Here is a 12,488-nt window from a genome sequence, read left to right on the forward strand (position 1 = left end):
TCTTCCCCAGGTTGGCATTGGATAAGAAATTATAATCCTGGTTTCAAGTGGGGTGTAAATTTGGGATTAGATGGTGACGTGCAGCTCCTAGGCCAGATCTCAGAGAACTGCGTTTTAATCTGAAGAATTTCATCATTCAGAACCAGCACGTTTGCATCAAGGCTGAATTAACTGCAAGCTTCAGGTTATGGCAACTTGGGAAACTGGGAATGTGCCATTGCCAACAGGCAAAGAGAGGAGTCGGGTGGCTCTGGTATTACTAGTGTGCTTATGGATCATTTTACTACATCAGCTCTCAAATGTGTGATGTTAGGGGGAAAAAATGCTATCTGGTGTCTCTGATCCCTCGTAACCCCCCGGGCAAGGAATTAGAGCGTTTGGCTTTGCCGCAGGTAATTGCAAGGCAGCCCAAAAACCTGTCTGTGGGGATGTGGCTTTGAGGGACACGACTCTACCTGTGACATTTAGTTGGAGGGGTCACAGCTTCCCACGGCCTTGTGGGGGTCAAGGATGGAAAAAGGCTCTTTTATCCCCTGGGATGCGTTTCGCGAAGGTGGAGGGAGAACAGAAATCAGGGCTGCGGCCGTGATGAAAACGCAGGGTGGCACAAAGCCGCGTCTCGCTTTGATGGGCGGATGCGTCCGTGCTGCAGGGAGAGCCGGCTACCGGCCGCGATCGGCCACGAACAGTACCAGCCAGCTGATGGAGACGTGTCTTGCTTCCCAGTAAGTGGTTTATGAAGAGGTCGCTCTTAATTATCTCCTTGCTCCCAGCAGGAGAGATCAACGCAGCCCCGCGCGAGATGCTCGTTGCACCGACTCCTGCGAGCCCCTTGGCGAAGGGCTTTTAATCGACGCTGGGAAGGGACGCTGGAGAACCGGCATCGGGCAGGTCAGCCTGGGTTCATCCCAGGGATCTGGGTCTGATCCAGCTCTTCAAATCAAATGAGGATTTTTTAAATTCTTCAGATAAATTGGTAAGCCATAGAAGTGGTTTTTAAGCAACCAAACTTCCACCTGGACTCTTGAAATGAAGGTGGACTAAGCGGGACTAATCCTGCTTCTGCAGGACGGACACCTTCTTGGCCGTCCACCATCTGGTTGCTTCACCAGCACCATACGCAGGTTGTCCTCGCTGGGGACCTGCTCCTTCGAACAGCTTGTCCGCATGGCTTCAGGGCAGGTTTTTCCATCAGCATCCCACGGCTGGCCGCCTGCTCCCAGCTTTTCTCTGAGTTGTGTAGGAAAAAAGCAAATGGGTCCCTCGGGGCCTCGGGCATCGCGCCCCCGGCACCCAGGGGTGCCCAGCATTCCTCCCGGGGTATTTAATAGAGCCCCGGGAAGCATTTTGTGGGGCAATCCCACGTGAAGGGTGAGAGAGGCTCTGCCGACCTCCTTAACTCCTGGATTTTCCCATCTCCTTAGTGCACGTTGTAAGAATAGGCAGGAGGGTGATTTTTTCCATCCCTCCAAACTTCCTCGGCGCTGCCAGTGCATGCTTTATATCAGAGCCCCGTTCAGCCCATGGCTTCAGTTTGCACCGACGGCGTCACGGGCCGCTACAAAGAATAACAGAGGCGCAACTGCGGGAAAAGAGCTGTAATGCTTCCGCGGCTCCCGGAGAGGTTGCGGCCTGGATGAGTGCCGCAGCCAGGGTGTTTTGCTGCACCAAACAGCTCTTTCTTTTTTTCCCTTTCTTGTTTCAGTGGGATTGCAGAGCCCCAAGGCTGCAGCTCTGCTCAGTGAAGAGGCTTTGCATGCGTCAGTGGTGCGGCCCGGGGTTGCAGGACAGAGACGTCCGTCTGCGGTGCGAACAGCCGTGCGGCTCAGCACAGGGCGACTCCGGCCAAGGGCTTGGCTGAAGCAGCCTGAGAGCTCCCTGCAGGCTCCCAGACCCTGCTTTTCTCCCGAAAATAAAGCCCATAAATCACTGCAGATCGATCCCAGCATCCAGCACGTCTGCCCATTGCTGTTGGATTTTTGTGCTTCATCATCGGCTGCTGGCAAGCGCTGCCTGCGCCGTCGCTTTGGTGATGCATGAGCCAAAAAATCTCTGTTTGCCCTTAAACCTCAAGCTGGGTCTGCAGAGCTTATAAGGGGAGCTGAAAGGGCGGCTCTGCAAAGCCGGGGCAGCACCCAAATAGTTGTGCCAGAGCATTAGCAGAAATTTAAGGCGGCCTGGGTTATTTCGGCTCTAAATCAGGTCTGTTCCAGCAAGGCCACAGGAAGCCACGGCGTTATGAGACCCAGCGTTTATGTGTGTGTTCTGACTGCAGTCTGATCAGGAAAACAAAAAAGTTAATGCAGGTACCAGAAAAAGTATTTGGCAAATATTATGAATAAAGCGAAACAGTGCTCGGAGCTGTTTGCGTCTGATTAAATGCGTGCTTCAGCCCCGCAGCTCACCCCAAGCATGGGACGGGGAATAAGCCCTGGAGCAATCTTTGCGTTGCTCCCGCAGCATCTGAACCCCTTGTGCGGCCAGAGGGACGGTGATGTGCTGGGCGTCCGGGGCCTCGGAGGATGGCGTTAGCGGGGCTGGGAACCCAAACCGACATCCCATCTCACGGAGCAGGCGGGAGTCTCCTGCCTCGGTTACGTCCGCCCTCCTCTCGGTGCCAGGGCATTTTCCAGGTCTGGTTTGCACTTGCCTATAAAGCCATATGAGGTGGCTTCCTTTTTTTCCGGCAAAAAAACACCTTTGGTTTTTAAAACTAACCAAAAGCCTTTTCCTTTGCAGACCCAAAACGCAGAACTATAAATTGCATCTTCTCTTTGCTTTTAGTGCAGCTTGACGCGATTTTGAGCCAAGCCGCTTGACGAATTCACTTTACGCCTCTCCAAGGCGCTAACGGGAGCCGCGGAAACCTTGCTGTGCTACAAGAGAGACTAAAAGTAAAGCACCGGCGGGGATTATCCGCAAGCTGCAGAGCTCCTCAGCGAGGACCGGCGTGGGGAGCTGCACCTTCCAGCGGCTCCGGGAGCCGTGCAGCATCGCGGCTGTGCTGGACCGCTCTGGTAACTGGTGTTTGCTGGTGGGAGCGTGGGCGACGAAAGAAATGGGAAACAACAGGGCCCTTTGGGGCTTAAACGCATCCTTCTGCTCTCCTAAAAGCGCTGGGGGTGTATTCCCCCCCCGGCCCATCCAATGCGTGGGGGTCAGTGGCTTGGACATAGCTCACAGCAACCAGCAAAATCCTGTTTATTGCTGTATCTCTGTTGGGGAGCATCAGGTGAGGCGGAAAATAGGGATGCTAAAACCAGCAGCAACACAGGCGCACGGTGCCAACCCTGCCGAAGCCCCAGCTGTTTAATAGACTTTTAAGATGCCTGAATAATAGCGAGGGGTAAAGGCTAACTAGCTAACTGGCATGGCTGGGTACGGGCTCTGCTTCTCTGACAGCAATGGGGCAGACTTGAGGCAACTCGGGCTCATTTGCGAGCAGCAGCTAAGCCGGGGAAAGGGCCAGGCGGGAGGAAAACAGCGAAAGCTTGAAATTTATAACTTGAAACCATAATAAATGCACTTAAATATCCGGCTGCCCACGTTCCTCGCTCGTTCCACCACCTCCGTCCTGCTCCCCGGCGCTCATTAGCAAGGGTCTTAAGCTGATGAGAGCCCCGCTAGCAGCGAGCCTGACCTTTGGGGAGAATAAAGTTGTTGTGTGCGATCGCAGGGGCTGGGAGGCGTTTTGGGTCCGGGAGGCTTTTAACGAAGCTCGCGCCATACCGAGCGGCAGCCCTCGGTGGCGAGGAGGTGGGGATGTTCGGGGCGGCAGCGAAAACCTCTGGTTTATTGAAAAGCCCTCTCCTCGCCGGGCCGGAGGGCGTAGTTTTGTTGCTCTTCCCCGCTGCGCGTTCACAAAGAGCGGCGGCGCTGCCAGGCGGCTGCCGTTCCCGCTCGATGGAGCCAGGCGGGTTTGGCAGCAAACTCCCGGCGCTGACGGACGATGCTGCAAAGGCACAAAGTCTCTGCAAAGCACCGCATCCGCCCCGGGCGCTCAGCACCGCGCTGGATGCTGTCCCAAAGCCGCTCTGCAGGAATCCCCCGTCATCTTGGAAACTTCAGACAATTCCTTAAAAAAAGTCTTGCAATAGCAAGAACGAGCCCTGCATCTTGTTTTAATGGATCTTTGAGTGGTCGTGAGCAGCTTTTGGAGCGGTTTCAGGCAGCCGCTGGTCCCTCCAGCCCGCGGTCCCATCCTGGGTGTCCGCGTCTCCCCTGTCCCCGCGCTGGGCTGGGACGCTCCTGCGATGAGGCGCGACGTTCCCCGTCCCAGTCACGCAGCACGGGGCCCTCCTCCGTCTGGAAACTCGGCCCCAGCAGCTTCTGATGCTTTGTGCTGGTGCAACTCCTGCAGCTGAGCTGCTGCGGCAGCTCTGAGCCAGCAGGGCAGCCTCCTGAGCCCTGCCATCAGTCGCACTGGCTTTCTTCTCCTTTCTTTTTCCTTCCTCCTTTCTTTTTCCTTCCTCCTCCTTTTTCCTTCCTCCTCCTTTTTCCTTCCTCCTCCTTTTTCCTTCCTCCTCCTTTTTCCTTCCTCCTTCTTTCTTTTTTCTTTCTTTCTTTTTTCTTTCTTTCTTTTTTCTTTCTTTCTTTTTTCTTTCTTTCTTTTTTCTTTCTTCCTTTTTTCTTTCTTTCTTTTTTCTTTCTTCCTTTTTTCTTTCTTTCTTTTTTCTTTCTTCCTTTTTTTCTTTCTTTTTTTCCTTTTTCCCCCCCTTTTTTTTCTTTTAACAGCAAAAAACATAGCGCTCACTGCTGGAGGCCAAACCTCTCCTCCTGCTTCACGGTACAAAGCTCTTCACCCTGCAGCCGTTCTGCAACCCGCTTTCTGTGACTCAGGGAGCCGCCCAGCTCAGGGGCTGCTTTTTGCCCCGTTGACGCTCCCACCGCGATACCGCTCCCTCCGCGGGTCCCTGCCTCTCCGCGGTACCTGCGCTGCCCCTCTCCCGCCCCATCTCATCGACGGCGGTCGATGGCCTGCGGACACGAGTTGAAGGCGGAGGGGCCGGTGGGAGGTTGGGACGTGGCGATGGCGAGCGGGAGCCTCGCCCGATGCCGCAGACGCCGCCGTCGGGCAGGGCAGCAGCAGGGCCGGCCCCTCAGATGGTTTGCACGGGAACTGGGAGAGGAAACTGGGGATATTTTAAGGCCGGTGTCTGCTGGGAAGCACCCCGCTGCCGGCCGCTCCGGCCGGGTGATGCCGTGGGTAATTAGTGCCTCCCCAAGCCTGCCGTTTTCTGACTTTTTTTTCTCTCGGGTATTTTTGAGGCGATGGTGAAGGCATGAAGTGCCTCGTTGCTGGTCGCATAAACAACTGCGATGGGTCCTGCTGCCAAAACCACCCAGCCCTGGCGGCGGCAAGTTTTACACGGCCATTGCACGTCTTCCCAGGCTCGCTGCGTGTTTTACCAGGTCGCTGCATGTTTTGCCAGATCGTCGCATGTTTTACCGGGTCACCGCATGCTTCACCAGGGTCACGGCGTGTTTTTCTGGGGCTGCTGTATGTTTTACCAGGGCTACTGCATGTTTTGCCAGAGTTGCCGCATGTTTTATCAGAAGTATTGCGTGCTTTGCCAGGGCTGCTGTGTGTTTTACCAGCTTGCTGCGTATTTTCCTGGGGCTGCTGTGTGTTTTACCAGGGTTATCGCATGTCTTGCCAGAGCTGCTACGTGCTTTACCAGGGCTCTGGCATGTTTTACTGGGATTGCTTTGTGTTTTACCAGGCTGCTGCATGTTTTACTGGGATTGCTGCATATTTTGCTGGGGCTGCCACGTGTTTTATCAGAGTTATTGCATGTTTTGCAAAAGCCACAGCATGTTTTACCAAGCTTCTGCATGTTTTACTAGGACCAGTGCATATTTTGCTGGGGCTGCTGTATATTTTACCCAGCGTTATTGCACGTACCGCCGGAGCCACTGTGTGTTTGCTGCATGTTACTGGGCTGGCTTCATGTTTTACCAGCCCACTGCGCCCTGCCAGCTTCGCTGCACATTTTAGCAGGGCCACTGCAGATTTTTCTAGGGTCTCTGCACATTTTACCAGATCGCTGCATTTTTTTTTACCTTCCCACTGCACGTTTTGCCAAGTTGCCCCACGTTTTCCCGGGTCGGTGCGTTTTTCCCCGGCCGTTTCCCACGGATGCTGCGCGCGCCATCCCTGCAACCTCGCCGATCTCCCAGGGCTGGAATCCGCCTGGCTGCAAATGTGTTTAAAGCCAACGCGATCCCCTCCCGTTGGCTCCCAACTGCCGAACGCGCGGCTGTGTTACAGCATTATTTCTTCCGCGGGAGAGCCGAGCGCGGTGGCCTCGGCAGGGGGGCTCTGCCAGCTGCTCCCTCCCGTACACGCGCAGCCCCGCAGGGCTCGGCAGAATTTCCCAGCCCGCAGGGACTGCTGGCAGGAAGCAATCTGGCAGACAACATGTTTAGAGAAGACTAATGTCTCGGAGCCACTGAACCATTTAATTGCCAATAAATACAGCCCACGTGTAAATAATTATGGAGACTCAGAAACTGTGTTGTCTTCGGTGAAAGGAGGGGGCTGGCAGCCTGAAAACTCCCTGTGGCAAGTGTATAAATGAAGATTTGTTAATGCGGGAGGAAGGAGCACCCGTAAACCTGCCCAGATATCTCCCCGCGTTGCCTCGGGGTGGCCCAGGAGGGCGATGACGGGGTAAGAAGGGCCAGGCTGTGCCCTTGGCTCAGCTTGAGGGTAAATCTTACAAATTCATCCTTTTGCCAGATCAAGCTTTGTCCTGGCTCTTGTTGCAACCCAGCGTGATTATTGCAACACCCTTTTTTGCTGTGTTTTGGGGGATAAAGAGCTGCAAGGATCTCAGTCCAAAACTGTGCACCTTTATCAGCATCCCGTACATGCCGGCAGCAGATGCAGGCTTTCCATTCGGAGCCCTGGCAAAACCTGCCGCGACCCTTCCTCCCCCTCCCAAAATACTGACGTCCCCATCACCCGGTTCTCTCATGCTGCTATCACATTTCTCTTTCAAATCCTCCTTTTGCAGGACATTTAAGAAAACGTTACCAGCGCTGGGCTTGCTGGCGAGCTGACCCCACCGCCTGTCACCTCCGTGCTGCGCTTGCATCAATCTTATTCATCTTTCGGTTTAAACCAGGCCTGCCCGGGGCGAGCTGCAAGCGAACAAGCTGAAGTTTGGCAAGTTTGGGGGCTAGATGCTTTTTTCCCTTGTCTGGGTGTATCGGGACGGGAGCGTAAGCGTTGCCTCTGGTCTGCGCCGCGATCGCCGCGTGTGTTACCAGCCCCGGGGGTTTCTCCGTCCGCTACCGTCAGCCTGGAGGGGGGCTTCATCAGACCCCCGCACCCCGAAAACGCAGCGGGGCTGCGGGCTGTGCCCAGGCACCTCGCCCGGTTCGTGGCTTCTCACGGGCTCAAGTCCACGTGCCCAGATTTCCGTCATTTTTATGGAGTGCGTCCCTCCATCCCACGGTTTCCTCATTTCAGACACAACAGAGGTTAGCAGGGATATTTGCAGCTGGATTATATTTTTTTTTTTGGTCAGCAGTGGGAATTGGCAGAGCTGCCAAATTCTCATCCAGATTTTAGTCTCAGATCTGAGGTCCGCGTGGCAGCGGGGCTCCGCACCCCAAGTTTTGACCAGATCTTGTCTCTCCCCAGTCTATGACAATTAACCAAACGCTCCCATGCGGGGGGCTGGAGGCTTTTCCGACCTGGGCACTGCGGTGAGGCGGGATGCTGCATCCATCGCCGAGCAAAACCTGCAGGAATGTTTGCAGTCCCGGGGGCTCCTCGGGCTCCTGGTCCGCGGGGACGTCCGCAGGCTCAGCACCAGCCTGGCGTGTGCGGGGCGGGGATGGCGCCGCGCCTGCGGCAGCACAGCTCTCGCCCGCGTGGAACCGTCCCACGGGTAGGACCGGAGCTTCGTACGCACAAAGTCTTTGTATTTTCCGGAACATCAGGTTTTCTTTAAAGGTTTTCCTTTAAAGCAGCTTTATGTTTCGTGAATTTAATTTCAGTGGAATATGTGATGATGCAGAGCTGTTTGTCCGTTAGCCACTTCATCCTTATCTCTTCCGTTAGGCTTTGACCTCATTTATCACCCGGCTCCAGTTTCCTTTTGTTCTGGCACTGGAGCTCACAGGAAAACACTGGCACGTTGCTGGCTGAAAGGCAGCGAGTGAGGAGTCACCGTCCACCACCTAAAATTCACCCTTGGACCTGTTTGTGTTCAGTAGGTAAGCATTGCATTGCACACCTGCTCAAAAAAAATACCCCAAAACCACATTGGCTTATTCGTGCCACAACTTTGCGTGCAAGGAGGGGGGCTGAAAAGCAGTTTGCAGCAAGTTGGTGGGCTAACTGGGAGGGCTGGGGCTGATGCTGGGAGGCAACACGGCTCTCCGCCTCTGCCTGAGCGGAGGGATGGAAATCAGAAGCCTGGGGCAGCGAGATGGTGGATTTTGGAGAGCTGAGCTTCAGCCTGGCTCTGCCGCTTGCGCGCCTCCACCGTGGGGACGTCTCTTTGTTTCAGGTGCCTGCTCCACCCTCGGTCATCCTCGCTGCTGTGTCCGGAGGTTTGCAGGGGACCGGGGACGATCCCTGCCAGAACGGGAATGGATTTCACTGCGTTTCAGGTTGTTACAAGAGACAGGTACAGCTGAACGGGCCGCCCACGTCTTTGTGTGGCACCTCCAGCGCACAACATCTGGAGAGGTTTGGACACCCAGAGCTGAGGCTATTCCCAGCCGGGTATATGAAAGCTCGGAGCCAAGCACCTAGGCCAGAGAGGCCGACTTTTGGAGAGGGGTGTCTCGGGCTGTGTAAGGACAAGGTCTGCAGTGTAGTTATTGCCGGGTAGCCGCACCAGCGCTCAGCGCAGCGCTGCACGCCTCCGCACCGCTGCGTTTTGCCGCCTGAAGTTGCCCTGGTGCCATTCTTGGGCAAGGAGGGGTCTCAGCAGAACGAGCCCCCCGCCGCCGCCTCCGAAGGAGCCGTGTGGGTCCAGCAATTTGGCTTTTCCCCCGGGCTGATGGGTTCCTATAGCAACCGGGAGCCGCTCGCCGCAGCTTTTACCTTTATGACAATAAAAGAGTGCTCACGCTCATTTTCTGAAATTAGTGCCCGTCACCCTGCATGCTGCGGTGCTGCTTGCATGTTGTCAACATGATTATACTAATCAGCAGCCCGTGGATGGGCTGAACCTAACCAGAGGCTGAAGCAATTACCCCCTGCCTGGCCCCCCGCGGCTGTGGGACCACGGAGGGGCATCTGCCCGACTGCTGCAGGCTCACCCTCTTCGTGCACCCAGAGGCAGCAAACCAGGGGCTGCAGGACGGCCCCAACCCTGCTGCAGCGAATGCCCGGGTCTTATTTATCACCCCCAAAAGGTGGATATTAAAATGCAGTAGAAGTGATGCTTTGGTTGTGGGATTTGGGGGGGGTCTCCCAGCCCTCTCCATCCTTGGCCCGTGGGAGAGCCCCGGGCGGTGGTGCCGAGCCGGCAGTGCTTTGGGTGACGTGGCCGTAGGTTTTTGGGCACTGGCACAAGGCACCCCATCTCTCATCGCCGCTTGGGGAAAAATGTAGAATTAAGTATGGCAAATGCCAGATTTTTCTCTGAGAGAGGACGTGGTGACCGTGGAGCATAATTAAGGAGCTTCTTGCCATCTGCTACGGGAGCTGGATGAAGGTAAACTCACTGAATGAAAAGTAAACTGGGGTTTAAGATATCTTCATTAATTTGCTGCAGCAAGAGCATGCTACACTTAAAGAAATTAAAATGTGAGCTCTCAAAATCATCTTGCAGCGAGCTAAGGAGGAGGGGGAATACGTAATGAGACGGAAACAGGCACATTCATAAATCGGCTGTGGCTCTCTCAGTAATTCACCACTGCTAAAGGATCCAGCAGTGGATGGAGAGGGCACATCCACGTGGAGACCTTCGGCTCGCCTGATCCAGCGAGGTCCTGGGCATTTCCCTGCTGCCCCTTCTGTGTTGCGGAGGGAAAGTGGGACTCCGCGGGTCTGAGCTGAGCAATAAGACACATGGAGATGTCTGACGCCGGCTCGGGACCACGTGCGTGCTGGAAATCGCCACCTACTGAGTTACCAGCAGTGTTTTCGGTTTCAGCCCTCAGAGGGTTTATCAGCACAGGCTGAGAGCTTTGAATTAAACAAAATGACTTGTTTGAGTTAGGCAAAATAATTATCCCAGCTCTTTGGAAATCAGGCTTTTGAGCGTTGGCAGAGGCAGCAGGGGTGGGGAGGAAGGAAGTCTGCTTTGCAAGGCAGCAGCAGAAGTTCAAGGCATGAAAACAGGCTATTCTATATGTTATTTCGTAGGTTATAAAACCAAGGTGGGTATTTGGATGCTGAGGTGCTGGATAGGTGTTTTGCCTGCAGATGACAGCTTGAGTTTCAAAGACGATGATCCACAAGCCCCGCGTGAGCCCTGCCAAGGGCTGAGCCCCCAGGGCCGGGGCCGTGCCCGAGGGGGGTCCCGAGCCCTAAATTCACCAGGCGAAAGAACGGGGAAAGGGAAGGCGGTGCGTCAGCCAGCTCGCTGTTAGACGGCTGCCCTGTGCTACCTTTTGCGTGTCCGGGTTTTTGTTCTCCGTAAGGTACAAGAGACGTTGAGCGCGTTTTACACAAGCTGCGTTTTTAACGTTGGGATGGCAAGTCTCTCCGTGTAGGATGGGCTCTCTCCTTCTGCCAACTCGCGGCTGTCAGAAAAAGCAATCGTTCATCTTGGTCGGCTCTTTAACCCCATTTCTTTTAAAAAAAAGAACACCTATGGTGTGGGGCCGGCCACCGCTGGCTCCGCCGCGTCCTTCGCGAGAGGTGGGGGAAGAGGACGGGGGCCGAAGGGATGTGGAGGTGAGCAGGGGGTCTTGCGGGAGTAGCAAGAAAAGCAATTGCAGCTTTAATGAGGCTGGGGAAAAGGCTTTGCTTTGAGCCAGCTCTTCTTCTGGGGAGAGATTTTCTTTTTATCGCTCCTGAAGTTACAATTTGTTCGAATGCGGCTTTTAATGTTTCATGAAGCAGAACCGAGGAGGACTCCTGTGTGAGATGGGGGAAGCTGACCTCAGGCGCTGCCTAAACATCGTTAATGCTTGGTAGAAGAAAATCCATTTAAGTGAAATGGCTGAGCTCTCTCTGGAGAAGAGGTTCCCCTTCCTCGGCTCGCGGCTCGCTGGGAGAAACCCCGCGCTTTCAGGAGATGGGGGCCCGAGGACGTTGGAGGACGCCAGGAGCACTTTGCACGATGTGAGTTCTGCAAAGCACGTCTTTGCTATAGCTGCCTTTTTGTGGAAATGCCCAGGTTGTGATTATAAGCTGTCGTTGAACTATTTGGTAACGTTGTACGGGCAGGTCAGCGTGCCGGGGCGCAGTTAAGGCAGCCTTCATGCATTTAGTGCAGTAACGTCACCAGGTTGAGCTCAACGTTAGGGATTCATCTGCTCGGGAAAGCCAAACTGCTTTTGGTGGATTTGATGTGCTGTATGTGCATATACTGCTTATAAAAACTATTTTTGTTTTCCTGGGAAATGCTTCTTGCAATAGAGCTTCACAAAGCTAAGCATTGCTGGAGCTCATAGGACCTCTTTTTTAAGAGGAGGTATCTCTGTACCACTGGACATCCTTCATACCTAAAAAATCTCTTTGTAGCAATTAAATCTCCTAATCTAGTCAAATAATACTGAAGGAGCAGCTTCAAAAGGGGTCTGCTACTTGATAAAGATGCATGAAAGGATGGGTTTGAAAGAAAGAGTGGGTAAGAGAGGCTCAGGCTAGGACCCTCCCCAAAAAATGCAGCAAGAGCGAAGATGGATCAGGGCTTGGGATCGGCCACCCGACGAGCTAGAAGCATTCCTGCTCACGCAGTGATGATGCTAAAAACCCTGGCGGTGGCACCATGACCGGTGCAACCACAGCGCTCGCCCGGCTGGGGATGCCCGAGCAGTTTTACAAACCACAGCAACCTCCTGCCAGCAGCCCCGGCCAACGGCTCCGCCGAGGCCGCTGCAGACCCACAGTGAGAGTGACTCAGCTGCGTTACTTAATAAATAACGACACAAGGAGCCCGTAATAACTGTTTGTTTTGCTCAGTCCTGGGAGTACAATAGAAAACTCTTAGCCATAAGTGAAAATAGCGGTGCTTAATGAGCGGCGCGCTGCGCTCTCGCTTCCCGGCCACCGAGCCGCACGCTGTTGCTGCAGCCTGTGCTTTCAGGGTTGTTACCTTTGCCAAAAATAGGCTTGCCAATGGTTTCCATTAGGTCCCCTGGACAAAGGAAGGCAAGAGGTGGTGTCGTTAAAGTGAAAACGTTTCCCTGCTGCTCTGCCCCATTATCTGGTCAACTCCCATATGGTCTGGGGGGAAAAAAACCCTGTAAATTCCTACCTTCACGTTGCCTGGAGCAGAAATGGGAAATTTCTTGCCTGTGTCAGATTGGCTTCAGATCCATGAATCAGGGCAAACAAGAAGGGAAAA

At 54.4% G+C, this 12,488-nt stretch overlaps 1 long non-coding RNA gene across 1 annotated transcript; it reads left to right on the forward strand.

Annotated features, from left to right (window-relative positions):
- Positions 1-5,210: 5,210 nt before the first annotated feature.
- On the forward strand, positions 5,211-12,479 carry LOC309593606. The gene is made up of 3 exons (XR_014228889.1): positions 5,211-6,673; positions 7,020-8,229; positions 8,526-12,479. It is a non-coding gene; the product is annotated as an uncharacterized lncRNA (long non-coding RNA).
- Positions 12,480-12,488: the final 9 nt, after the last annotated feature.

This window comes from Platalea leucorodia (genome assembly GCF_965183815.1).
Source record: "Platalea leucorodia genome assembly, chromosome: 7".
NCBI classification, from domain to species: domain Eukaryota; kingdom Metazoa; phylum Chordata; class Aves; order Pelecaniformes; family Threskiornithidae; genus Platalea; species Platalea leucorodia.